The 27101-nt window shown below is 37.8% G+C and overlaps 1 long non-coding RNA gene across 2 annotated transcripts; it reads left to right on the top strand.

Annotated features, from left to right (window-relative positions):
• Window positions 1-21699: 21699 nt before the first annotated feature.
• On the top strand, window positions 21700-23134 carry LOC113304503. 2 transcript variants are annotated; one of them, XR_003338226.1, is made up of 4 exons: window positions 21700-21833; window positions 22064-22192; window positions 22373-22666; window positions 22767-23134. It is a non-coding gene; the product is annotated as an uncharacterized LOC113304503 (long non-coding RNA). The 2 variants fall into 2 exon arrangements; XR_003338225.1 differs by lacking the exon at window positions 22064-22192.
• The last annotated feature ends 3967 nt before the right edge of the window (window positions 23135-27101 follow it).

Raw genomic sequence — 27101 nt, 5'->3', positions numbered from 1 at the left:
AAAGGTAGCCATGATCGATGGCTACCTTTCCTCCTGAGATGCAATCTCAGCCATCCAAGTTCGCCACCAAACTAACAGGCTTGTGGCAACTTTTGAGCGACCATGCCGCCAAACCCTAAACTTTGGCCACGGCATCAAATCCCAGTTTGGCCATGGCGCCTAATTTCGGCCATAGTGCCAAACCCTAACCTTGGCCACGGCGCCAATCCCTAGCCTTGGCCACGGCACCAAGCCCTAACCTTGGACATGCCGCCAAGCCTTAACTTTAGTCACGGAGCCAAATTTAACCTTGGTCATGCTACAACACTACAGACGTGGCCATGCCACTGACATGCTATTATTCCACAGCTACTGGCATGCCACCATGCCACAGCTACTAGCATGTCGCTATGCCACGGCCATTGACATGCCATCATGCCACAGCTACTAGCATTCCACCATGTCATGGCTACTAGCATGTCTCTATGCCACGGCCACTAGCATGCCACCATGCCACGGCTACTAGCATGTAGCTATGCCACGGCTACTAGCATGTCGCCTTGCCACGGCTACTGGCATGTCGCCATGCCACGGCCACTGGCATGCCACTAGCATGCCGTTATGCCATGGCTCCACCAGGCGCTACTATGCCAATGGCGCCAATTCGCTATACAACAAGATGCAGCCATAATCAACGGCTACCCTTCCTCATGAGATATAATCTCGGCCATTCAAGTTAGACGCCAAGATGACGGACCTGTGGCAAGTTTCAGGCGGCCGACCAAGGAAAGCCTAATAATATCATATGTTATTCTCCTGTGGCAAAGTATCTTGACTTTGACTTTGCACACATAGCAACCTGCTGCATGTTTTCCACGAAAACACTCGAGACATCAAACATGTCACAAACCGGGGGATACTCATCAGGGTATTGGTCTGGCGGTTTACAACACGCGGCATGCAATGCGTCCGTTACAAGAGAGTGTCATGAATTAAGACAGTTAGTGGTGGTAAAAGTAACGGTGTAAATAATTCATTTCACGATTACACGAATTCACTTCCCTCGTCATGGAAGTATAACGTCTGATGGTTACACGTTACTCCATTCTTCCACCACTCAATCGTTTCCACTTCCTACGAAACCAGGTTACGTTTTGTTGCGACTATAAATAGGTCTCACCTATTTCCACCAAACAACAAGTTTTGGTCAGGAGAACAATACAACATCCAGAAATCATATGATAGCTTTTCATTCATCTAGCCAGTTCAACTTTCTGATACAAGTCACGAAACACCCACACTTCCGGAATCAACTATTCTGGTCTCAACACTTTCCTCGCTTCCCTCCCTAAGACCAACCCTTCTCCTTCACTTTGTGACCGAAGCAAGCCTCGAACGACCATTTCTTGGTTTAGGCCAGGATTGTACAGATTGATCTCTCGAATCAAAAGTACTCCCGTGCAGTACATTGTTTTGGGTTTAGATTTGTTGCTCATCCACACACCCAAAATCAGCAGAAACAGTTTTCATCCACAAACAATAGGATATGCTCCTTCACATTTATACCTACTTACTTTCAGCTTTTATGCACATGGCTAGGGAGATACACCACAATATTATTATTCGGTGTGGACTTCACGGTATCAATATTATACATTGATTGAAAGAAGGAGTTTGTTTCATATACATGTTTGTTTGTTTCAGCGACTTGGTCGCTATTTAATGTTTGGGAAAACATGTATAGTTTTCCAAATCTTGCATATGATTACTTAAAAGTTAAATGTTATTTCTACTGGGCACCCATTTTAGGGATGATGTGCTCACCCATTCCCACTTTCAGTTTCAGAGACAGATCAGAATTGCGCAGCGGAAGCTCCAAGGAGTTGAGTCCGTTAGTTGGTTGACTTCGGTTATGTTTATTATGTTATATGTTCTATTTGTAAACCAAATGACTATTGTATATGTATCATTTGAGAGAAGTTTCGTATATTTATGTTTCAGAGTGGGGCTAGTTTTTGGGTTAAGTTTTGAAGCATATTTCTTAATTGATGGTTTAAGTAAATGTTTTAGATCTTAGTGCCTCTCTATTTTGTTAATCTCTTGCATTAGTAAGCTGCTAGCTTTGGGGGCTACAATGTTGCTATCAGAGCTCACCATTAGATCCTACATGGGAAGCAGTAGATAATAGCCAGTGCCAGATAGATTGTTAAATTAGTTTAGAAATGGGTTGGGTTTGTGGGATAAATCTTAATCACTAAAAGCTATCAATAATTAAAAGATTTATTTGATTGATTTATTTGTTTGTTTGGTTGTTTGTATATGTAATGAAGTAAAAATTGTAGGGTGCACCGATAACTCTAGCTAATAAAAATTTAGAGAATAATAAGTCTAAAAAACATGAATACGTAGACAATCCAATACTAAAAATAAATAATTGTGAGATTAGAATTATGGATAGATCTTGAAAGTCACATAGAAACTTATTTAATACCTTGAATTATACGTAGAGTCAACAAATTATAATTACATAAATGTTATTAATATTTTCAGGACTCAATAATATTTGTAGGAGTACTTAGAATAATAGTTCAACCATCAACGTTAATAATAAATATATTACTAGATGACTGCTTCAGCACTGCTGGGACGACAAAGTAAGGGGTTTGTTTTTGGTGACGCAATTTGTAATAGCTTTTGCAACAATAACTGTAATAGATATTTTATAACATTTATAAGCGTTATATTCGTGTAACACTTATTTTGTAACAATTGTGTAACATATTTTGTAACATTTCTGTAACAGTTTTAAATATGATGGCTGAATTTTGTTGGCAATCAACGATCAAGATTAAAATTAAAAGTTTAGGTGACGATTTTTTGACCATTTTCATGCCGTATTAGCTGTCAATTGGGTCGACTTTCATTCGTTTTCATCGCTCCAAACCGTAGTCGGAGACGATAACTCTTCGATTGTTGACTCAATTTCGAGAAAAAACGACCAATACCCATTCAATTGAATAGATTAAAAATGAAAAAAAAAGAGTTGGCAAGCAATGCATTTAAAAGGCCCCATAATGACAATATATAATACAATTATAGATGATAATAACAGTAATAGTAATTTTGATAAAGTAGTCGTTAGCATTTATCAATTAGTATCATATTAAACTTAACTTAACGAAAATTTCGATACGAATATATGACGAAAAAATAATGATTACGATTAAATAGAAATACAGATTAAACTAAATACAGATTTTCCGTTCAAACTAAATAGTTAATATAATATTTATTAGGCGTTAGACGTAAGAAGGTGAGGATATAGTGTATAAAATAAAAAGACTCAACTTGTTAGTAATTTTGAATCGAAAGTATTCTTAGTCTAATAGATGATCCAGTAAATATTTAAAATGAAACAAATGTACATGAAGTAGTAATAATAGTATCCGGATGTTTAGTGTAATGGTAGAATTAAAGGAAAAGAAATTTGTATATTAATAGGATACTTTACATCAATAGCAAAATCTAAAGACTATTAAGATATATTATAATTTTATGCAGACTCAAATTTAGATCATATTAAATCACCAACGCCAATGTTTAACAAGATATACTATACGAATTCAATGTGAATAGATAAAATCTATTATATCAATCTTTACGTGAATGTAGAATTATATTTACAAGATTAGGACTTAACGTACCAACTCGACTATTAACTTAAGAATAATGAGGGTAATAACACAGCTGATAATAATATTCGAGTAATTAGTCTAGTAGCAAATTTATAATAGATAGTATTTAGAAAATTTATATATATATATATACACAGTATTACACTAAAGTTAAAATATCAGATATTATAAATTGACGTGAAATCGAATTTGGATTAATTATATTGATAAAATAAATAAAAATAAAATAAATTTTGATGATTAAATTGCTTAAAATGATGTGAACTATTTATATGTTTTACGAGTAAATTTATCTGACTTACACCAATTACGATAAAAGTTTAAAGACTAATTAATCTTAATAAATTAATACTTAATTAATCCAGCACTAGGAAATAGTGAAGGTTGTGTTTTCTCTGTTCGTAGGAAGGCATTGTTGGGCTTGGCCAACCTTGCCAGGGCAACTGCATTGAGAGATGACCGATCATAGGAGTATATTACAATTTAATTTAGAAAACCAATAGATGTAAGTCCACTTAGAAAGATTCGTAGGAATCTTCCTTGTAATTAGAGACAAATATCTTATAGATAGAAATTAGTGTAGAAATCTTAAAGATTATAAATTATGGTTTTCCATTATAGAAGTTGATGTAAGAAATTTAGACTTCCCTATTTGATGGAAATTAAATCAATGTAGTTGAACCTAGAGCCACAAATTTTAGTTGTAGAAAGTCATATAGGTTTGTGATTTGTTTGCGCTAAGATAAGAGTTAGGTTTATTCTATAAGGTGGAGAGTTTTTTAAGATCACAAGGATGGTTTGATTTTCGAGGACGAAAATGTATAAGGTGGGGAGAATGTAAAGACCCTCAAACTTGTCAACGTTATTAGACTAGTCAAGAGACGTCTTAGCCGATAATAACTCGATTAGTTTAACACGAACGTTAATTAATAGAAATTAAATCTAACAACGATTTAGATACGGAATTAGTACCACTCGATAGATCTCGAAAAGTTAGGCAAAATGGATTACTCGGACGTGTCATTCGGAAATTGGACGAAGAAGATATATATTATTTAACATAAAAGGTAAAATAGTCATTTCATATGAAAGGGTTATCAAGGAAACCGACTTTCTTCTCAGGCCACACTATGTGGATAACTTAAAAGCAAATTGATAAGGTCGGGAGTTTCTATTTCTCTTTCATTTTCTTTTCTTTTCTTTTCTTTCTTCTTCTTCTTTCCTCTTTCTTCTTCTGCTTCTCCCCCGTTCTTCATCTGCTGATGATTGTGAGAATTAAACGAGGGTTTTGAGTTCGAATCAAGAGTAGAAAAATCATGGAAGGATTGCTAGTGGTGATTACTGTGATTTGGTAGGTTGTGAGTTAAGAAAACTGACGAGTTAGAGAAGACTAAGTTAGGGTTTCGTCTGTATCGATGTTGTTGTGGAATCGACAGGATTATGGGGTTGTTAATATGTAAAGATTAAGAGGGTTGTTGCGGAATTGAAGTTGCAGTATTATTTTGAGGAAACTTGATGTATTAATGGCTCTGAGAAATTATTAGGGTTTTTGTAATTGAATTCCAGAGTTCAGTTGAGGATGAATAAGAGGAGTTAGAAGTTGGTTTGTTCTTAATTGATGTTTGATTGAAGTTGTAGGGTGATTTGAAGATTGAATATGATATTAGGTTTCCTGAGTTGGATTGGAATTCGATTTGGTAATGAACAAGAAGAATTAAGGACTGGGTTTGATTATCTGAGGAAAGGGTTGGAGTTAATTAGATATTGTGGATAAGGGTGCACACGGTACGGTTTGACTCGGTTCTTGCCGAGGCCGAGTACCTGTACCTCCCTAACCCCGGTTCCTATTTTTTGGACCGGTACATGTACCCTGTACCTCGGTTCCAGTCCCATTCGGTACCGGGACGGTACCATGGACGGTTCCGGTACTAGTCTCGGTCCTTAATTTTTCTTGTTACTTTCTAAGTTAAACTTAATCGCATCTTTAAAACCTAAATCTCCATATCTCTTTGGTTTACAAACGGATTTCCACGACGTAAGTTATCTGCCGAGCATCTAATTTGTGAACTAATTTCTGAGGAAGCTTAAAACAACCCATACTGTAAGAATACATAGTGCCTAACACAAATTGAATCTTTGTTGCTCGAGCTGCAGGAGACAACAGTTTGCCTTGCCAAGAAGATAGACTGCACCGTAGAGATAATAGGAGGGAAACTTGCATTTATATTTCTTCCTAAGAATAATGGAACACCCGGATAGCGTTCATTAAGTGCCAATCATCATGTTCACAACCTTGTAATGTACCTTTCTCATCAGTCCCAAATTTTCTCATCTTCTTCTCCCGCTCTCTGTTACTTCCTTGAAATCCTAATTGTCCAGCGCTGCTGTTTCGGGAGAACATGTGTCCAGCAAAGCAAACAAGATTAAATCCCTAAATCTAATATTAGTTTGTACAAACCCTATTTTCCTATCTAATTTTTCTATATATACCATAGAAGTTAAATCTCTAAATCTAACAGTTAATATTCGTCGGTACAAACGGGACGGCACGGGACGGAACATAGATAGGACCGTGTACCTGTACCCTCTAGAGGCCGGTTCTCAGTTTTTGGACCGGTACCTGTACCTCCTTCCTCGGTTCGGTACAAAAACATACGGTTCTACCGGTTCCGGGACGGTCCGTCGGTCCGGCTCGGTTCCTGTGTACCCTTAATTGTGGAGCTTTTCTGAGGAATAATTGAGGAATACGGTATTTCAGTTGAGGTAATATTTTCTTAGTTATTCAGTTCATTGTTGTGTATGAAGTTATTACTGAATTGAGATTTGAAGTGATAGAACTGAAAATATAGTTGTAACTTAGATATATCTAGTATTGCAGAAAGTTGTTGGTGTTGTCGAACTGTGCAGTTGAAGCTAGAAGGGAAGGTGAACTATGTGGAATGAGATGTGGTGCTGTGTTGCAGGTTTTATAAGAGTTGTAAATTGAAATGTAGAAGTGTCACAAGGGCACTGATTGAGTTACTGCACGAGCAAATGTTCAGGTATTTTCAGAATCCTCGATTTGCTCCAATGGCGTCATGTACGAGCAAATGTTCAGGTAAGGACCCTGATAGTATGATAGAGCGTGATCCCTTGGGCACAGAGAGATGAGGCATTGCTGATTTGGTCGGTCAAAAGTCCATTTTTTGTCGATTTAGCGTTTGCGGGTCCGGGCCCCAAAAAAGGAAATCCATATTTTATTAGGTTTTGGAAATAAAATTGATATAAAAGGGAAGAAGCCCTAAAAAAAATTTATATATATTTTTTTTAGCTGACCGACCACCTTCCTCCTCATCCATTCACGTTCGAGTAGTCAGAGAAGGAGGAAATTTTCCGCCGGAGCTGCTCATTTTCCGGTCACCGTCCGGTGAAATTTCTGCCAACTCCGGCCGATCAAAAGGTAAGTTTTTCTTTTAGTTTGTTGTGTATTTTCATGATTAGTTTGAAAACAAGATTTCATATGTGTATGTATGCGTAGGTTTTATGAAAATTTGTTTTAGAAAACATACGCCCGTTCGTTAGTTTAAGAAACGAGCAATAATCCCTAATATGAGAGAGATACGTGAATCCTTGAATAGACATGATTTAGTTGCGGTAGATAAAATTTGTTTATGATATTTCATAAAAATCAAAATTTTACTTTCAAAGCATGAATTTTTTACACAAATACCTTTAGGTTCGTACGTTCGTAGTTAGAGTAATAAACAATAATCCTAAGATATTTTTTGAAATAAACCTGTACTCATGATAAAATTTTGTTTGTGAACTTTCAAAATTTTATTTGGAATAAGTAGACCTTTGCAAAAATAGAAAAGACCCTCGTTTCATAGACAAACGCTCGTTTGAGCAAAAGTTTTTTTTTTTAACAATAATAACTCACGTAAAAGAGATTTTTTTTTTTTTTGAAAATTCCGTGAGTTATTTACTCACGTCAAAAAACATATATATATATATTATTATTACATGAATTTAAAAAAAAAAATCGTTTGAGAAATCAAATTTTGATTTTTGAGTAATTGTTGAAAGCAAACAATGTTTTCATGAATTCGTGATTTCATAGTGTATGTACACATGGTAAAATCAGTGAATGTTCAAATGAAAAGATTACGTGAATTGCGCAAAATTTCGTGAAAAGTCAAGTGTCGACTTTAAATAATGAGTGTTGCTCATATTTGCAGGTTTTGAAGGAGCGAGCAAGATTTTCGAAGTTTTACGTTATTATCACTAAGTTCGTGAAACCGTAAACAGGTAAGAGTTGAGGATTACCATTTTTGTAGATGCTGATGTGAGCATCATAATTATTATGTTGCTTTAATTCCATTGTGTTGATGAAATTCGTGTATTGATGTCACAACAACTTCGCAAAGATGATTGATTCTCGTGGTAGCGCTTCTGAAGATAATGTTTCTAGAGAGGAAACTTCCAAAGAGGATGTTTATACAGACACCTCTTCCAGAGATGATAATTCTTCCAGAAATGATGATTCTGGAACTTCCAAGGAGAAAGAGGAAACTCCTAAAACCAAGAACATCCCAAATACTGATGATGAATTCTTCGTGTTTCTGTATAGACCCGAAAAGTGTCCCTCAGGTTCCTCGTTTCGGCTGCTCATAAATCCCAGGAGTACTACTCCTAACAAGTTAGTATCTCCTCAAGAAATAATTAGGTTCTGTTTGAGTGGGAAACACTATTTGGGTTCGCATGTGGAACTTAAGCTTTCTCGAAAGCCTCTGGCATATTTCTCTCGATGGCCAAGGCATATGTTGGGTCATAGTCATGCTGGATCGTGCACATGTGACACGAGCTATTCAAGCTGCTGGGGATTTAGTCATTCATCACGACATACCAGGTATGGTGGCTTTGCTTGCTTGCTGCTGCGTTCCTACTCATACTTTCATATGCATATGGGGAGAATTCACCAATACTTTAGAAGATGTAGTCGCTTTGTTGCATCTCCCAATTACTGGCAATTTCCCTGAAGAGCTCTCAGCAGAGGATAATGTGATATCTGACGTGTTGGAAACTACAATGCATGAATTCAACAAGTCACTCAAAACTTGCTATGCTCAATGGTTGAAACATCGGTGGCCGAGAGATGAGGTTCCTGAAAAACTTGTCGATATTCCCTTGACCATCGCTGTTTTCTTGTACTTGTGGCTCTCCAGAGATGTTCTTGAGGATAGCGGACATTTTTTGAAGCCATTTGTGATTCCTTTTGCCATAAAGATGTCCAAATGTGAGAAACTTCCTATCGACAGTCTGTTTTTGGGTTCACTGCTTTCCAATTTAGACTCCTTAGTCATAGACTCCGGTATCTCCAACGGCTTCATGAAAATTGAAACATATGCTAATACTATGTTCCTCCAAGCTTTGATGTGGGAGCACTTTGAGAAGTATGCACCGGTTCCTCGTAGCATCTTGAAAGGGCCAAATGTCGACATTTGCCATGCTTTCCTTGAGAAAAATAATGTCAGGATCATGCATTGGTCGACAAAGCAACCACAACATAAGATACGCCTCACCAGTGTTTTAGACATCGAGTCTGAGTTTGATTTTTCCCCTGGGTGCCGGTTCCTCTGCTCTTCTCACAATTGATCACTGTCAATACTGCTGAAGAAAATGTCATATTGAAGTCTGGTACCAGTCTGAGTGATGGAGAAAAATCTTTTATACTTAGTTGCACTCTGGCTATTTAATGTCGGTAACGCATGGAAAGTTCCAGGTGGAAGAATATAACATTGACAAAGCGTCTCGACAAATGGATCTTGATCAGTGTTCCCCGGGTCATCGAATAAATAAGCCATCGGTTGAATATATGAAGGCTCACTTAGATTTCACACATGTGGAACGAAATGATTATTTGTTTCCTTGTTCTGACCGAGCTACTTATGCGACTCCGGGTCATGTAGACTTCTGGCGTCAACAATTTGAGCGCTTGCATAAGTTTGCAATGGATGTTAAGTCTCTGGTACGAGAGTTTCCTCTTGCTGATGCGATTTCTGATCGACCAAGGTTGAAGCATATTTCTAGTGGTGATAAAAGAAAAACGCTTCCAGAATGTTCACAGGTTAGTATTTTTCTTACAATTTTAGTAAAGGCATGATGATCACACCTTAGTTGTTTCATTAACTTTATTGTAGGATGGCCGTGCTGTGAGATCTCGGATTCATGTAGACTTCTCGGAAGTGCAAAAAAGTCCCCAGGGTGGAGACAACAGAAGTAGGACGAATTATAGGATGATACCGAATAATGTGCAGTCCCCAGCCGCTTCTTTGGTGAGTTGTTGATATTCTTTCTACCATGACTTTTCCTTGTCTGCATAATTAGGATCATGAAAACAATGTTTGTTGATATTCCAGAATTTTGCTCCATCAAGTATTGACGGTCTCTTTCTTGTTCAGTCAATAACCCATGAATCCGACGATGAAGATCATGTCGATGTAAGTGTTCATTTGTATGATTAATCATGATACTTCTTGAATAAAATAATGACTATTGCTGACATATCCAGGAGGAAATTGTTGTGGAAAACCAACATGGTCAGGCTGTTCATTCGTCTTTGAATGGTGGTGAGAAAGAGAACCTTCAAGAATCGGTACCGATTGATGATAATGGGGCTTCCAATGTTGGTGTCGACCACATTAATCCTTCGAATGACTTGGAAACCCCTCAGGTAAGTATCTATTTTGTATTCTCTTCATATAAGTATAATATTGATGATTTGTGAGTGAATGAATGAGAATCCACACGAATGAATGAAAACTTTTAATGAAATATGTCATCAGAAAATTTCAGAACTTAGCCTTTTAGCAAAAATGCCATAAAATCTTCATCTGATGTCAGATTTTCGCGATATACCCATGTATTCTTATGCCCAGGAGATTTCCAAGCTCTAACAACGAAGATTTTAAAGTTTTGAGCATGTTTAGGGGCTGAAATCAGTGAAACAATAAACTTCTAGGAGACCTTCAGGAATTTTTCAGCTGGCATGTAGTCCAATGTTTTGGCCACAAATCTTTACTCGTTTATCCAATTGCTATGAAATTTTGATATGTGGTATAAAAAATCCATACGAAGAGAATGGTATATGAATAAACCTTATATTCCTTACCAATTTCTCCCAGTTCGTCGTCTTATATATGGAAGTATAAAATCTCTTCAGACGAGCTTGTCGAAAAAACGTGTTTTATGACTTCCACACTATTTGCTCATGTATTGGATGTATAATAAAGAACTTAGATAGTGTGAGTTCACTTACATGCTGGATTTTATGATTGTATTTTGGTTTCAATGCTTGAATTTCTCTAACCTCATGTAATCTTCGTATCAGGTACCAAATGCCGAAGTTGAGAATAATGGAGCGAATGATGATTCAAACCATATGGTGAATAGAGTTGATGATGTTACCATATCCGCACCTCAATGCCATGAGAATATTTCTACTGAATTTTTCGAGGAGAATGAATCTCAAATCATCGTTACTTCAGAGATAAAAGCAACCGGACCCAGAATGGAAGAAATTGACCAAGAAACCGCTCCCACAATTGCTGAAGCTGCTCCAATAATTGAGAACCGCATAATAGTGCATGAATAACCTAATGCAGGGTTTATTTGTGATCCTCCATTCGGTGAGTCGCTCCCATATCACACATCAATTGGTGGATTTAGCGTTCATGCTGATATGTGTTAGAAATTGTGGAAAATGTATGGTCACATTGTTGTGACCAAGGATCCAAAATGAAGTTATTTATTGACAATGCAAGTAGGATCCATCTGCGTGTCATAGATAATATAAGGACCAGGGAGAGAAGTACTGTTACTCAATATGTGCTCTTTGATTGGGAGTACAACTTGAAGAAATCTGAAGAACTTGGCTTCAACTTGAAGTGGCTTCGTCAAAGGATCAACACCATTAAGGACGCAATAGAGAATAATATACCTTTTACCAGTTATGATGTGGTGGAGAAATGGCTAAGATTGCTGAATTGGCTGAAAAGCTGGAGTTAGAGAAAGCGGCCTTGCAAGTCTTGGAGAATGCAGAGAAGCAGAAATCTTACTTTGTCGGCTTCCTTTAGTTTTCTTTCCATAATCTCTTGAACCTTGAACTTCTGAGAGATGTGAGGTTTTATTTTGTTTTTGATATTTTTTTGATTGGTTTTGTATTAGTGAGTGATTGAGGATTTTTTTTTTGGATTTGATATAAATTTTTCTTAAAATAAAGAACTTTGATAAATTGCTGAATTCAAATACTGGATGCAATAATTGCAAACTCCTGGAGAAATTGAAAATACATGTGAAAGAAAATCCTAAAATAAAAACGTTAGGTACTTCGAGAGTTCATGCCTTGAATACAAAACGCCTTGGGACGCTGAATGTTTCATGCGTCAAATGCCTTTAGCCAATCTTCGTGAATCACTGGCACACTTGTCTTACCCTTCATATCAGACAATCTGTAGTATCCTCCAACTACTGACTTAGCAATCATAAAAGGTCCTTCCCAGTTAGAACTTCTTGTGGAATGGAGATTACGCTTAGTTTCCTTGAGAACTAAATCCCTTTAATGAAATTTGTTAGGCTTGGTTGCTCGTGCCCTGAATATCTTTTGTTGGTTCGGAATTCCTCATATAGTGGGATTCCATGTTGGTGGAGCTTTCTAATCTTGCGGTACATGTTGACACTCACGCAAGGGATAGTACCTATGATATTGATTGTCGTGCTCAATCATTATTCTAGCAATGATTGTGTTGGTGAGACTCTGGATTCGGGGAGGCTCTGCGTCCAACCACTTGGTGAAATATTGTTGAGGCGAGACTAACCACTCATAACATTTGGTGATAGCTAAGTTGTGAGTAAGATCAAGTCCCCGGACCAGAGTAGCATATTTGAAAGTTGGTAATATAGACGTGTTAGGGGGAATGATACTTGCCTGAGTACAGAACCTCTTGATGAATTTATGCGCGCTCTTTTCAGGTTTTTGTGTGAGTTCCATCAAGGCTTCGAATTTCCCCAGATGTTCGAACAGTGGATCGTCCTCCACTTCTTCCGAGTCAGAGCTTTCTTCAACAGAAAAATGTGCAATTGAATGTGTTGTAGTTACCTTTTCAGCATGAATCCATGTCCGTCCAAGGATCATGTCATATCCTGGATCTTCTCTGATTATGTGAAACTTGGTTTCTGACCAGGTTTCCCCGACTTTCATTCTGAGGATGACGTAACCATATGCATCTCTGGATATTCCTTCGTGATCTATGACTGAGACAGGAGCATGAGTTGCTACTTTTCTAGTAATGCCTGTAGTTCTGAGAGTCTTCAAAGGGATAATATTTATAGTTGTGCCGATATCGATTAGCACTCTTCTAAATTCATTTCCTTTGAGATGTACTGTGGTGAGCAGTCCCCAATCATACATCTCTTTGTCAGTGGCTGGAGGTTCAGGAAGTACTTCCGGGATAGATAAACGTTTCCCAGACACTACATGGTTCAGAGTCGTGAATAGGTCCTCCCTTTGAGCCCTTGACATATAAAAGCAATCTGCATGCATGCTCGATTAATGATTGAACTGCTTCTTTGACTGGTTGTTCAGAGATTGCAAAGGTTCTGATTGGGAGAGAACTCTTGTGCACTCCTTCAGTCCCCAGTTCTCCTGAATCAACCTTTTCCTTGAATATGCGTTTCAGAGTTATGCAATCACTGGTCGGATGACCGACATATCTATGAAAGCGACAGTAACGCGGATTCTCCATTTCCTCGTCTGTCGGCTTTCTCCTGACGGGAGGTAAGTTTATCGCACCATCTTGGATCCAAACTTCTAGTAACTCGATCACCTCTTCAATAGGGAAAGGAAATTCTGGTACTTCCTGATCATTCTGTTGACGTTGAGCTGGGGCTTGTGCGTTTTGAGTTTGGTTGTCCTTCCTTGGTGCTTTCGTAGACGTTGAAGGGGAAATCTTATGTTGTTGCTCATCCGCTTTCCTTTTGCTCCCTTCATCAACATTCATGGAAGGTTGAACATTGTACTGTTTGTTGATCAGGCGCCTGGTGCTGTTTCGAGTGGTTCCTTGGTTTTGACGGTTTTTGTTCTTTCCAGCAAGGATGGAGCAGTAGTTGCTGATCGCTTGGCTGCTTCATGGAGCTCTGAAAAAGTCTGGAACCGGAGATTTTCCAGCAAGGCTCTGTAAACTGGCATCATCCCATTGATGCATAAGTCCACCAATTGTTGTTCAGTAACATTAGGGTCATGCAATCCAAAGCTTGGATTCTGAACCTTTTCACATATTTATTCGGATGTTCAGCATTCTTCTAAGCCATTCTTCCTAAGTCAGAGAGAATAACCTTTTCAGAGACAAATAAATATTTCCTGTAGAAGGCATTAACCATTTATCCCCAACTAGAGATGCTCCCTGGCGCAATGTTGTTGTACCATGTGTATGCTCGTCCTGTCAAAGATTTTGAGAATTCTTTCATACGGACAACATGGTTGTGATCGTGCTCTCCTAGTGCCTCCAAGAATCGAGAAACGTATTTTCGAGCGTTCCCTGTTCTGTTGTACATCGTGAATGTTGGAGAGGTGTAGCCTTTAGGGAGAGGGATTCTTTGCATAGCAGCAGGGTATGGAGGTTGATGACGATGGACAGATGGATGGTGCATTGCCTTTTCCTCGAGACTCCATGAAGCGCTCCAGATCTTCACGAGTGATGAATCCTATAGACTCATTCTCCGGTGGATTTTCTAAAGCTTTGCAGGCTTCGTCATCATCCACCACATGGATTGGTGAAATTTCAGGGTCAACTTCCTTGGCTTTTCCTTTCTCCGATACTCCCTTAGTTTTCTCTGAGATTTTTTTTGTGAGAGTTTTGAGATAATTGCATAGCTCCTTCTAAGTAGTAGCCATATCAGTTTGATTTTTGGCGAGAACTTCCTGAACCTTCATGAGATCAGCTATGGTGGGTGGATTTTCTATGACTTCCTCGGGATGTCGGCCGAAGAGAGGATGATTTTCAACGTTGGTTTGAGGAGGAGTGGTACCCCCATCGTTGGAAGTAGGAATGGTTTCTGGAATACCATCATTGTTATTGTTGCTAGTGCTAGCGTCATTTGCATTTGTAACTAACACAGACCTAAGACCAGCCATCTTTGTGAAAATATGATATTGCAACCGAGAGATTAATCTCCCACTGTGGTCGTCAATCTGTAGATGGGGGAAAACGATTTGGTGGTTTTTTAGGGAAGTGAAGAGATGACGGTTCGAGCGAGACTCCTCAACCGAGCAAACTGCTTGACCTCACACAGATGCACTACATGGGAGTGCTTTGAGTTCGAGAGATCAATCTGTAGGACTCCGGCCTAAACCAAGTCAATGGTCGTTCCAGAGTCAATTCGGTCACAAAGAGGGAGATGGGTTGATCTGTAGGAGTGAAGCTGAGAATTGTGGGATCAATGATGATCAAGGATTGTGGATGTGTTGAAGGTTTTTGCAAATATGTGTAAATAAGTTTGATCGAGAGGACATGTGTCTAGACGATTTTTTTTCAGTCATCAATTCAGAACTTATTTATATTTTCAGAATAGCGAATTCATTGATCCCAGTAAGTATGACGGTTTCATGAGTGAAAGAAAGTGGGAGATCGTGGTAAAACAAATTCCATGTCGTGCGGAGACTTCGTTAACCGTCCACCCACTACTTTGCTAACTCCTTCAACCGTTTGCACGACTTACTCACATTTCTCATCGTGGATGAACACACGTGTCGTAGGCCACACGACTAAAACCCTGAGTAATATCCCCCATATGACGTGATTGATGTCTCGTGAACGTAGAGTCTGCAAGGCAGACCTGTATTTGATTAGTCAGTCGTTGACTATTAGACAGTGAGTCTAAGTTTTGTTGAATCGAGCATGAGTGATCGAATGCTCAATGATTCATGGATTGAACATGTTAGACGTTCTTAGATATTGCTCATCTGAGCAAATATTGTAAATTCGAGCAACTGAGCATCGATAAATTACGGAATATTGATAGTTGGATCAATATTCGACCAACTGAGCAAGTATTGCTCAGTTCGACGAATTACTGAATATTGATAGTTGGATCAATATTCGAGCAACTGAGAAAGTATTGCTCAATTCGACGTATTACTGATAAAAATTACTTAATATTAATAGTTGGATCAATATTCGAGCAATTGAGCAAGTGTTGCTCAATTCGAAGAATTACTGATAAATTACTGAATATTGATAGTTGGATCAATATTCAAGCAACTGAGCAAATATTTCTCAATTCGACGATTACTGATAAATTACTGAATATTGATAGTTGGATCAATATTCGAGCAACTGAGCAAGTATTTCTAAATTCGACGAATTATTTATTGGTGACGTGACCCAATAAAATATTAATTAAAATATTGGTAGACTACCAAATATTATATAATTAATCCAGATGTTGATTGTTGGATCAATATAAATTTATTAGTTTTTGAACTTGCTCAGAATGATGATTTGTGGAGCGCTTGTTCAAAACCCTAATTTTTTGATCAATTGTTCATCAATTGATGAATTGTTGAAAATAGGTCATGAGTGAAGGAGGGACCGACCACATGGGATGATGGACAACCATGTGGTGCTCAATTGCTCGAGTGAGCGTGCACCAGGGTCCTTAGTTGTCCGGTTGGTGAAAGAATGATGATAAAATGCTGGTTTCATCATTTATTAAAATAATGCCCGTGCGAGTATTATGTGATAAAACCTAATTATGGAGAAGTGAGGGACCGACCAAGGGGGCATGAAACCGGCCCTTGGTGGTCGTGGGACCAGATGATGGTCGTTTGAGAAAATTCCAAGTTGTTGGAAAGAGTTTGGACCCAATATGAGCAATTGAGCAAATTAGGTCAAAATTATAAGAATGTGTGGGACCAGTTCCTTGCAAGCCTTAGGGCCGGCCTTGGTCGGTCAAGGTAGCATGCCCGGGTCACCATAATGTCCGTGTCTCAGTCCTGAGAGTTTCAGTATTTTCTGGTGTGCGTTTGAGCAATATCTCGGAATTTCAGAAGAGTTCGATCTTTGACTGAAATTCTGAGCAATATTTGAGAAAATATGAAGAAAACATGATTTTTGCTCAAACGGAGGAGTTTCATGAGATGAGGGAAATAATAATTATGGAAACAAGGGATTTCAAGGTGTGGGACCGGGCACGGCTAGGGCATGGCCAGACGGTTAGGTAGCCCGGTCCCACGACACCTTTCCCTATTTTATTATTTTTCATGAAACCATGAAAATATGGAGAAACCGTGAGTTTTGCTCAAACAAGGAAAGTTGCTTGAATGAAGGAGTTTTCATGAGTTCATGAAAATGAATAAAATAAGAAAAATAAAAGGAAGAGGCATGGGGGACTGACCATGGCGGCATGGCCGGCCGGCCGGTGGGCCCGGTCCCTATGCGCCTCTTTTCTATTTTTTATTATTATTTTCTCTCTCCTGTTTTGTGTAGGATTTCTCATTTGTCCATATTTTTGAATGCTCGTTCGTGCATTTAGGTGCTCGTTTGTGCATCATTATTGAGTACACTTGCATCGTTTCATTGGGGCTTACTCGGTGATAGTCCAGATGCCTGATTGTTGAGTAATTATTACTGATTCATGAAATTCAGCGGAGAATGATTCATGAAACGGATCAATAATCATGAATTGTGCATCTATTACCAATCCATGAATCCATCCGGGGAGTTCAGGGAACAAGGCAATGAGATGAATTGGTTATCTATTACTAATCCATGAAGTCAGTCGGGGATTCATGGAGCAGAGTAATGAGATATAATAGATTATTTTCTAGGAATTCAGTGGTGAATGTCACGGTAGAATTAATTTATTGTAGAATCGAGATATGAGATAGTTGAAGCATCATACTTGTTCTGAAAGGTGCATAGTCAGGGAACAATCGTGCAGCGTTGTTAACGTCCTGAAGGCATTTATCCCCCTCAACAAACAATTATGTAGGAGAGCCTCCTGAATCTATACACGGTCTCTCTACATAGTCAGGTAACAACGAGTGTCGCCGATGTCCTGAAGGCGTTAAGCCCTCTCAACAAACAATTATGTAGGAGGACCGCCCAATCGTTCTTCTATGTAGAGGTGGGTCTCTCTATATAGTTAGGGAACAGCGAGTGTCACTGATGTCTTGAAGGCGTTAAGCCCTCTCAACAAACAATTATGTAGGAGGACCGCCAAATCGTGTTATTCTACATAGAGGTCATGATGAAATGCGCAGCATCGAACGCTCATCTAGTGGGAGGCCTTTCGAGAATCATATTCATCATGGCTTTGAGAGGAACTCGATCAGAGATCGTGAAACGGTTCACGGATCGTAAAATACGAATCGTCACATGCGTTTCTTAAGCCGGGTCAGAAACATGCAGTATCATGATTTTACGATTTTGACCTTTGTTTAAAATCCACCATCAACAGCTTTATACCAACAAGAAGAGGAAACTAGAACATCTTATTGTCTCTGTTAAGTGCACTTTGTTTAATTGGTTTGTGCACACTAAGCTTTTTGATGGTTACTGAAAAGACGAGGGTACCAAAATATATCTCAATCTAAAACTTTTCTACCTATAAGTCCTTTCTCCAAAAGTGATGGTCTATGGACTCAGTCGAGACAATACAACTAATCGGTTCACACTTCGTGTGGTCGTCTATGGGTACGAGATCGAGACAATACCACAACAAAGTATGATTACTTGATAATAGGTTAGGACTTAACCAAATACAATATGATTGCTATCACTAGTCCAAAACATGGTTTTTAGGACACTTAGGGTCTGTTTGACAGCTTGGAAACCCAACAACATATCCTAAGTAGAGATATCCGTTATCTAATTAGGAATTGGTTAACTTAAATTATGTTTGTCTCAAATTTTATCTTATCCCAGATTAACATAGAAGTTGTTTGGTTAACATCTCAATCACCCAATAGAAATCCTAAGTATAACATGAATCATGTTTGTTTCGCTCTCGAATTTAAACAACAATATGCAAATAACAGTATCCAAGTCTAAGCAGCAGCCGTAACGATGAATGTCGGAGATTGAATAATTCCTTTGCATCTTTTGGACGATTTCCACCAAATTCCTTCAAGTGATAACGGACACCACGATATGGAGTAATAAACTGCGGCATATTGGCGAATTCTGCATCAGCAAGATAAAATTTACCTGTACAACCAAAAAAGGTTAAGTTATCAATCAATATTTCCGTGGATATAGGATCAACGTGATTATAGACTCTACTGCATATAGGATCTTCTTCCCCATTCTAAAATGAAGTACAAACATTATATTGTTTTCCCAGCAACAGTAGGAATAGGAATGGCAGTTATTGCAATGCAGTGCTAAAACCAACAGTATCAATGAAATGGATTCACGGATGAGATTAAGTGGGTCTCGGAAGACCACTGAACTGAGACATGGGAAGTGAAAAAAAAAACAGACAAATAGTTATCAATAATCATTAAATGTCATGCTCTAGGAATTCCAAACACATAATTCAGCTCTTAAACCTTGGCGTGAGCAATTTACTAATCTGACAAAATAATCTTCTCCCCAGCACTCGCATACATTCATGCCAAGGACACGATGAAAAATACAGCATGCCAACTGGAGGTTTCTTTGGTAGTAAATGATGAATTGAACAAATGATGAAAAATACAGCATGACCAGCATGCCTACCTATCTAATTAAAAAGTAGTTGTCTACCTGAGCTTCCCGTTAAAAAGACGTCAAAGCTAGAAAGTGCGTTATACCTTCGGGCACAATTAATCTATCGCATCTTGTTAGAGCTGAATCTAGCATGCGTGAATCAGCAGCCGATCCTTCCCAACCAGCTAGAACATACTGAATTGAAGAACCAAAACTATGCTTGAAATTATCAACAAAGTGTGTCCAAGCATATTTGCTGAATTGACCATCGAGTAGTTGTCCTTCCAGTACTTGGTATGCCATTAGACCTATGAACAGTCTATCCATGGGAAAAGTCCAAGTTATCCTTCTAGTTTGGGGGTTGGATGATTGATCACTCTCCATATTCTATAATTAACTGAATATGTAAGCTATTGCTAAACAAACTTTTCAGGAAAGTTAAACAACATATCATTACTGGATTCTATATCACTAATTTTGTCACCATTATACCTAACAAGAATAACCCTGTGAACTTGGGAGGCTAGTAATGCCTCACACAAAGCTTGTCATAAACAAAATGAATTACCTACTAATTTAATCAAATTTAAAAAATTCCTTTCCCAAATTTAAGTCATACCAACCACTATCAACAGACAACCTAAATCATTAATCTGATTACGATGATACCACCAACATGCAATTGATAAAAACAAAAGAAGACATATGTAGTAATGAGAAGAAAAAAAGAGGATGAAGATGATACCAGCAACATGCAATTGATAAAAACAAAAGAAAACATATGTAGTAATGAGAAGAAAAAAAGAGGATGAAGATGATACCAGTAACTTGCAATTGATCTGTTGCAGGATATGAAAGCGCTCTTTAAGAAAAACCAAATCAGATTTGTAACAAACTGAATCGTAAAAATTACTGGGATGAATTTGTTAAACTAAACTAGTTGAGAAGAAAAGAGAATACCTTGTGCCAATTTTATGTGGAAACAATAAGCTTTGCATCAGTATATATAGGGAAGAAATTGGAAAATTCACAAAGGTATGAAAAACCCTATCGTGGGTTTAGTAATGGTGATACAGGTATCATGGATTCGTGGGAATGGTAATGGGATTGTGGAGTTCTATCCTTGGCGAGGAAATTGGAAAAACAGGTATCTGAGAGAATACCTTAATCACACCTTTTTAGCATACGAAAATCACGGTGGGTTTTCTTATTCTTATCGCAAGTTGGGAATTGAGGGAAGACAAACACGATATAACCGTTTTATCTAGATAACCCATCCTAGGATAAGGATATCCAAGCGGCCAAACACGACCTTAAGGTTCGTGAAAAAGGACATATCATGGATGTCATTAAATATTCTACACCTTGTACTCGTTGAATAATTTAGGTTTGATAACTAACGCCAGTAGGACTGCACAAAACCGACTCAACCCACCAACCCAACCCACACCCGCCTGAAACTACCCGCACCCGACCCAACCCACTTAGGAGCGGGTCGACTATGGGTCACAACATCAAAACCCATCGTATGGTGGGTCGATTGTGGGTGACAACTTCCCTCACCCGACCCAACCCACCCACCCACCTAAATATTTCTAAATTAATGCTAACCCTTAGATTACCTATCCTAGATGAACCACATCCATTGAAGTAATAATATATAATGCCTAAACCTAATCATCGGTAGCTTCTCTTCACTGAAGAGCTTCAATCAGTTCCCTTCAACGGTAGTCTCAGAGGCTCAGTTTATTTTTTCATTTTCTCTTAGCTTTGTAAATCAAATCACAGCATCACCAGCAGCAATCAATCAACATCGTCACCAGTAAACCAACAACCAAAGGTGAGACTAGGAATCATTGTAATTTGTAAATACTAATTAGGATTTTGTTTCCTAAAATTGATTTTGGGTTGGCTTATTTCAATTGGGTTCTTAATGTAATGTTCATTGTATTTTATGGTGGGTAACCCGCCACCCACCCGATCCAACCCACCGTAATGTGGGTCGGGTGAAAATCGATCCATTGTAATGTTGGGTTGGTTGCGGGTGATAACTTCTGTTACCCACCATCAGTGGTTTGGGTGACGGGTAAGGCCAAACCCGACCTAACCCGACCCATGTGCAGCCCTAAACGCCAGTGATTAGTCATTTTTACTGGTTTTTATTTGCACCCGTTTCTCTTAAAGTTCCACCCCAATCGGCTCAAAATACGGCAACGGTTTAGAATTCGTATGGATTTTCATTAATAAAAATGATCCAACGGCTCGTAGCAGAGACTAGAAACTTCTTAAAACTGAAACAACGTGCTCCCTTATATCTTCCTCCTTTATGTTTACCAGGAAAAGTTATTTTCTCATGACCTTCTCTTCCGGTTATTCTGATATTCTTTTCTCAAATCTGATCCAAACGTATTGCCGCGAAGAAACACAAATCGTAAGTAAAGATCTCTGATTTTGATAAAAAAATATTTTGATTTTGGTTGATTGATTTCTTTTCTGCTTATCATATATCAAATCCCCAATTGTAGAATTTTCTTATTAATCTGGGTAGTTTGGAAATCTGGGTTTGATTTTTCAGATGATGGTTTGGAGTGAACTGTTTTTTTTGTATAGAATTATTACATTTGGGCAGTTAGATATTTTTTTTTTACATTTTTATTTTAGGTTTTTATTTTGGGATGTTGAGAATGGAAATTAAAATCGAAAAGGATTCTGGTAATGATGGGATTTGGAGTGATGAAGATAAAGATATGATTTAATCAATTGATTCACGTTTTCATGTCGTTTGTCATGGTATGTAAGTTCTTTTCCATGTTTGATTTTCTTAGTATTTCGGTGACTACCTCAATTGAAGTTTTCATTTCTGGAGAACTGAATTTTATTTTAACTCGAATGATTTACTGGTGTACTCAATCTCTGAGTGATTTTTCATTTTGTTCTTGGTCTAATTTTGATGATTATGATTATGGGCAGGGATAAAGTCACTGTTCATGGCAGGTACTACAGTGCGTCAGTGCCAAATACTTTCTGGATTGGAGATTGGATCAAATAAGTGACCCTTAGTTGTATCTACCACTTACTAAGTTGACTTTGATGAACTGGTTGATCTTAAAATTCGAGGAACATGCCTACTAGAGCTCTCATGGTGATGGTTTCTTCTGTCCGCAAGGTCTTACTTGTATGGTTTCTTCTTCTTGAGTTGTATGATACTCCAGTATCTAATCACATCAACAGTCAATGCGGCATATGACAAGTCTAATTTGCACGGTACATTTTTATGCATTTAGTTGATTAATGGAGTATCTACGATTTTATAATTAAAACCTCATTTAAGATAGAGAAATCACTTGCTTAATTTATCTTGCAGATATCATTACCAACTACTACATATATAAACAACCCAATCATACTAGTGCGGGAGAGATTCTTGGGCTGATGTAACTTGTAAGCAGTGGTGGATGTTTAATTCAGTGGGATCGTATTGTCCTCTAACTCCAAATCATTGACAGCAATATGGAGCTATGCGTTGGAGACGGGGCACTTGGAGATATTTTTCCCTGGGATATGATTGAATGGCTGCAATAACTGGCACACCTAGAAGTTAAATCATACTACTTTTGTAGAAAGAAAAAAAGTTCTTTGTTGTTTTGAGCATTAATGTATGTAGCTTTTGCTGAACTTGAGAATGGTTGTTGTCAAGTTGATTAATATAATGGGTTGCATTTGTTTGAAAAATTGCATATCTTAACTTGTCTCATTTGTTTATCCGTCTAAAAAAAAAATTACATACTTGGCCGAATCAGACTCGGCTAAAGCTGAATTAGCATGGGTTTAATCTAGCTGAATCGTAGAACCTGAATTTCGACAAACAACATTAGTCGTAATTATTCAACTAGATAAGTCCGTTGATTTTTTCCAACTAAAACCTTCCGTCCTTTTAGAAATAGTACACCAAAAATATGACAGTCTTTAGGACGGGCAGAATTTGTCATATAACCCTATTCTCGACAGATCCAGTCCGTCCTAAATTCCGCATTTTGGACTAGTGTATCAAGTAATTAGGAATTAACATTTGTGTATTTTACTTCTAATTATAATAAAAACAATTATAATTGCGAAAATAGAAAGTAAAAGACACAACAAGATTTTGTTAACGAGGAAACCGCAAATGCAGAAAAACTCCGGGACCTTGTCCAGAATTGAATACTCTTAGGATTAAGTCGCTATACAAAATCTAAACCAACTTCGTATAGTTGAGACCAAGCAACTAAACCTATAGTTCACCTAGTTCCGTCTGTATGCATGCGCCTCCAACTTGCAATAAGTCACGCACTTGGAACAATTCCTTTGGTTCGTATTCCAAACAGTAAAGAAACAACAAACTGTTCGGTAACAACTCTTTTAAAACAAGTGATATGAGTTTGACAAAAGGCTCTTTTGTTTATCCCAATAAACTCCTTTATCGGGTTATTGATCAATCTATTCAACAACTACCAAAGTAATTGTTTAGACTATGCAATCAATACTATAAATCACAAAGAACTGTACTGATGCCGATCTACTCAACTAATCAATCCAATTTATCAAAACATGAACCGATTATAGTTGGATCCCCAGCCGATCAAGTTTTGTGCACACCAAAGATTATGAACTCAAATAAGAAATCTTCTTTGTCTTCAAATCTTCTTAGATCTTCAATAAACACCTGCACACAATCAACTTGAATCTCTTGTGATCAGTCACACACAGAACGGAGTCTATTAATGATGGATTATCACAAGACGTATTTAGATCTACAAAATGTCTAAATATCCTCGTCGATACTTCGATCTAGTTTGAGTGAATCTTATATCAGAAGAGAAGATTCTCAAGCATAAACGAACTAGGTGCAATCAAAGTTCAACAATCGTTAGTCAATCAAATCAATCGAAAACTAATAATAAACTGCAATTATCTAGTTTCCCACCAACGATACTCGTAGAGCTTCCCAGTCCCAAAAAAGTCTTTAAAACGAGCGGTCGTAAGAGATTTTGCCTAATTAGGGTACTTTCCTCTCCGAATAGACGGCTCCACCAGTAACAACACAACAAGGTAGTTCTGCTGGCTCTGAGGATTAGTTTGCTCGAAATGAAAACTTCAATATTTATAAACCAAGGAAGTTTGCACACCAATGAATTTCCAAAACCGAATATTCTCAAAGATATGCAATAAACCCAAAATCGGTTTTCATAATTCCTGGAAATTCTCTGTCCAAATATTGACCGAAATCTTAGTAGAAAATCTCCAATTAGTAAATGCACATTACCAATTTTTATTTTCTAAATATATGCATTTAATTGCTGGAAATTAAAAGCATATAAACTAAAAACCTTAATTAAAAGATTCTCAATTTATTTTGATCCGAGATTCTCCTTTAGTAATTAAGGAATACCTTTGAATAATAATAGATAAGAATTACTGCACATGTTCAAAGTATGTCGACATCTTTACTTTGTGTATCCTCTTTCACATTTACAATCTTGGAACCAATTTGCCACACTTCCGAACAAGTTTAAAATTGGTTCATCTGATTTCCAAGAACTATGTGATTGATCAAAAACATTCAATCACCATTCATGGGTTTAACGGTTCTACCAAACAGGTTCTACCTCCAAGTGGCTACTAGCATCGGTCGCACTAGTTTTCATAAAGGGCTAACTAAGTACCAGGATCGGTTACCACTTATTTATGGTACTTACTTGTGATCGGTTGCACAAGTTATAGGATCGGTTACACCAATTACTAAAAACTTGTTAACCTACTACAAGGATCGATTACACATCTTGTGATTAGGCCCACCAAGTTCTAGGATCGGTTACCCAATGACTAGGAATGGTCACACCAATTACAAATATCGATCATACCGTCTCAGGTGATTACTTAAGATTGGTTTCACTAATAAAATTCATACTGATACATAAGTCAGGCACTGTGAATAGTTTTACCAAGATACATAAACAAGTTATGAGCGGTTATACTAAACACACATATTGGTTATCCAAAAATTTGCAATGAATAACAATACCAATAAGACTAGTGATTTCCCTTTTGATTCATAAAACAAGTTTATGAATTGCACTTCCTTTAAACGAATGTAAAACATTGTTTCTGTTAGAGCATAGCTCAGTTGAACCGACCAAGTGTTGGTATGTCAAGTTTGGTTGTCATATTTTAGTGAGCCAAAACTCATTTAAAGAGTCGCTTGATTATGTACTAGAGTCAACTTCGTATAGGTTAGCCTTAAAGTATTAGGATATGAGACATTACAAGTATTACGTGAAGACTTGAAGAAGTGAAGAAGTAAGAAGCTACGACGATAACATCATCCTTCCACCTGAGGTTAGTATTATTTGATTTGAACTGTTTTATTCCCTAACGTATATTTCAAGTCGTGCATATTGAAAACATAACTGTGAAGCATGAATGATTATACTCTAGTTAGACGTAGTATTAAGGAATACAATACGAAGTATAACAATTATCTCTTGAACGTCGTATATAAGACATCGACATAATCGTTTGAATGCTATTGTGATTATGTATGGGTATGAGGTGAAGATTTCATCCTAGGAAACAATGTTTACATTCGTTTAAAGGAAGTAAATTCATGAACTTGTTTCGTGAATCGAAAGAGAAATCGCTACGCTTATTGGTATTGTTATTTATTGCAAATCTATTGAATTACCAATATGTGTGATTAGTATAACCGCTCATGACTTGTTTATGTTCTTGGTAAAACTATTCACAAGGCCTGACTTTTGTATTAGTATGACTTTTATTAGTGAAACTGATATTAAGTAATCACCTGAGATGGTATGATCGATTTGTTGTAATTGGTATGACCAACTCTAGGTAAAGGGGAACCGATCCTAGTAACAGGTACAACCGATCCCAAAGGGGAATCGATCCTTGTATGAGGTGCAGCAAGTTTTTATATATTGGGAACCGATCCTATGAACATGTGCAACACGTTTTTAGATATTGGGAATTGATCCTATGGACATGTGCAACAAATACAAGTTAGATACCTGATAGACACATTTTTGTGTCCGATTTGTCTCGATTCTATATATTGTTAGGGCTCATTTTTGTACTTATTATGGTGTTTTATTTATTTGTAGGTATTTTTGGCCAATAAACATTTTTGGAAAAAATTGGCTCGAAAAGTTGTCGGTAAGCACCCGAAGGACACTTGCTATTTGGACCCTCAGTTTGGATAAGGGGCACCCCCAGGATACCCCTTAAGGCAGCTGCTAAAGGCGTCCCTACTATGGATAGGGGGCGCCCCCCCTTTCTTCACAAATTCAAATTTCATATTTGGCGGTAAAACAAACCAGCATGCATGCAGATAAGGTTCGCATTCGCGGGAAGATTTAAGGAGATTCAATCGCGGATTTTTGTTGGGCTGGACTTCCTAGAGCATAACAGGGTCGGTATATGTGATTAGATCGAATGAATTGGTTTAGATCGACCGGGAGAAGGAAACAGAGGTGTTGTGGTCACGGGTTGTTGTTGGAGTATTTTTCGACAATTCAGGGAGATTAAAGGTTAGAAAAGCTTCCCCAACATTCGTAGTTATCTAATAAAGAGTTTGGAAACATTGGGAGAGGTCAAAATACGCGTGAAGAGAGTTTGGTAGAAAGAAAACTCCGAAACTTGTTGT

The sequence above is a fragment of the Papaver somniferum genome, chromosome 8 (genome assembly GCF_003573695.1).
Source record: "Papaver somniferum cultivar HN1 chromosome 8, ASM357369v1, whole genome shotgun sequence".
Lineage (NCBI taxonomy): Eukaryota > Viridiplantae > Streptophyta > Magnoliopsida > Ranunculales > Papaveraceae > Papaver > Papaver somniferum.
Note: the sequence above shows the minus strand (reverse complement) of the source record. Positions and strands in the feature narration are given on the sequence as shown.